Source organism: Triplophysa rosa, unplaced genomic scaffold (genome assembly GCF_024868665.1).
Source record: "Triplophysa rosa unplaced genomic scaffold, Trosa_1v2 scaffold222_ERROPOS91263, whole genome shotgun sequence".
In the NCBI taxonomy this organism is placed as follows: Eukaryota; Metazoa; Chordata; class Actinopteri; order Cypriniformes; family Nemacheilidae; genus Triplophysa; species Triplophysa rosa.
Window position 1 is genome coordinate 84,953 of NW_026634238.1, and position 3,075 is coordinate 88,027.

The window sequence follows — 3,075 nt, forward strand, 5'->3', positions numbered from 1 at the left end:
GAGAGACTAAAGAATAAACAAACACAGAAGAGACAAGCATTTCTGTAAATTTCATCTAGTCCTGATGTCAATGTAGTTTACACAACTTATTTAGAATAATAGACCATGTCAAACTAAAGCATGAACTAAACTCAGAGCATTTCCTAAGATGATCTAGAACATCTGCAGTGCTCTCTTAAATTAAATACACATTTTTGAACAACGCTCATGTTTTCTCGTGTTGTGTCACGTGTGTGTTGTGAAACGCTCTTACTTGTAAACAAACAGTAAACAGTGAACCACACGCCCATCAACAAGTGTTCTTCCTTCTGTTCTTCAAATGTATATTTCTGCAAGCCCACGTCTCTGTGTCTGACAGATAACGTGTATGTTGCTGTGTCTGACAAACAGGTCGCGCGGGTGCGCGCATATGGCGGGCATATATCATTGCTGGCAAACAATATGACACATTTGCAGTTTTGATTGTATAGATATAGATTAATATCCACTTCATCCAACGCTCTTTGTGTTCTGCGTGTTCTTAAGTTTCGCGCTACGAGGAGTGAGTAATCCTGCTTCAGATGATTCAGATCGTGCTGCGAACTGAACAAATCATTTGAACTGATTCATTAGCCTATTCAAATGGTTTTGCCCATTGTTCAATTAATGCTTTCAAAAGAATCTACTCAAAAGAATCGATCACTCGGGAATGCCTGTAAAAAGAGACGACAACCTTGAAATTAACAACGCATTTTATAATGCATATTTTAAAATGAAGGAATGAAGGAATGTCACGCAATCTAAGTTATGTAACGAAGTAAAAGTGCAGATTTTCTATTAGAAATTTACTCAAGTAAGAGTAAAAGTACACACTTTTAATTTTACTTAAAAAGTACATATTCTCCAAAATGTTACTCAAGTAAATGTAACGAAGTAAATGTAGCGCGTTACTACCCACCTCTGTCGAAGTCTGGGGGTGACCAAGTGAGGTCTGACACATCGATGGTTGGGAAGTCTTCTGCCAGTAATCGTTCAAGGGATAATTCTGGGTCGGGTATCCCTGGGCCTGTGGTATCGTCTGTACCAGGTTCATCAGTAGCAATATGGTGATCAGAATGTCCTGCATCTCTCTCTCGACTGGTGCCTGGCCTGTCGCCTGTCTAGGTTGGGGTGGTGTGTGGTTCCTGTCTATGGGTACTATGTTCTCCATGTATGTCAGGATCGTATATAGGCCTTATTTTCTTGAGGTCCTCGTCTGTGTCACTGTGAATATATAGCTTCATACACAACAGTTAATTGTCTCATATATTCTTAGTTCAATCTTGCAACTGTTCCAAAAGCATCCTTCACAAGAGCCTCTTAAATAACATAATGCATGGCATTACTCTGCCTGTAAGCATTTAATAAAGCTCAATTTTGTAATTCTGTTGGTTTACTCATAATGGTTCATTAAAGAGAGATTTAGAAGGTGCACCTCTCAAAAACATACATTGTAGATGTTTGATTATTATTTGGAGCATAAGGATTACTAGATAAGGGGTTTAGAATAAACACACACACAGAGGCCTTATATAACAAACCTCTCATACTCGCACAGTAATCACCTAAACTTCTCATGCACTCTCACACTCTCTCATACACGCCTTTCTACGAGGACCAATGGTATTCAGGGTTCACCTTCAGCAGATCGCACAAAACACTACTATATAAGCAAAATGCTCAACTTATTTTTAGGGCCCTTATTTTGTGCAATCAGCTGTTTGGTTCACCCGTCACAGCCATCAGCCTCCTGCCCTCTTGCCTGGATCACATCCAGGGGGTTATTATTAGATTTATTATATTGGTATGAGCAGACTTCGTTCAGATAGTGTTTCAACACTCCTACTCTACAACGGTTCTTTACAATCTCCTCCCACTAAATGTAAAGCCACTCCCACTGGGCACAGTCTAAGGTTCAAATTTCTGTTAGTTGTTTCAGGTACCACTCCTTTCTTTCTTTAGTCAAATTCTGTTCTACCCCTCTGCATTAATGTATATCGCTTCCTCCCAAAAGTGGTTACTAATTCCCTTAGTTTCGAACAGCACTCTTGCTAGGGTCTGTATTCTAGCCGGAAAGGCTTCACATCTTTCATATTTGAGACCCGGCCCCTCTTCAGCCATGCAAATGGTAACTCAGTGAACTGAAACAAAACAAAATAAGGCAAAAATCACTAATGGGGAAATAAGTCTCAGTCTTGAAATTCAGATATTAATTCATAATCACAAATCAATAATGGGAACACAGATTACAATGATAAATTCTAAATAATCAATCTTCCATCATTATTAATAAAAAGAAATCTCAAAACCTTAAAATCAATAATTGAATGAACTGAAATAAAAAACAAAGTAATACAAAATCTCAGATCTTCAAACTTGAAACAATTTCTCAATAAATTGAAACAGAACCAAACAAAAATCAAAACTTCAAAATTAAAATCAATAGCTGAAAAAATTGAAATAATAAAATAAAATATCTAAAACTCCAAAGTTAAAATCAATGATTCAATTTAAAATATTAAAATAAAATAAAAATGTCTGAACGTTCAATTGTAAAAATCAACAAACTAAAAATAAACCAAAGTGAAACAATAAAATAAAGGTTACTATTGGGGAAGGGAGATTTCAAAGCATGGGGCTAAAATAATTTATTTACTTAAAATATCAGTTTTGAGAAAGAAAAGTCTTAAAAACAAAAAACTCAAATATCAGTGTGGCAAGGGCGGTGTGATTTAGCGAGGTCTGCAGCGGGAGAGAAGGCTGAGAGAAGAGCGGTGAGTAAATGGGGTGCGAAGTGCAAATGATGAACAGCTGTCCTCTATTTCAGTAATTGGTGTGGGGACGCATAAAAACAGCTAGGAGACAGAAGCCGGGTGTGTGAGAGCCAGCAGAGACTACTGCAGAGACAGAGAGAGAGAGCTCGAAAGAGGAGTGCTTCACGAGAGGATCGTCAGCTCCGGTGAAAGACTGAGACTGGGAACAGAGGTGCGCAGCGCCAGCATTGAAGTTTCATTTGTGTGATAATAAAAGATACATCTTTCTGCAGTAGTCAACCTG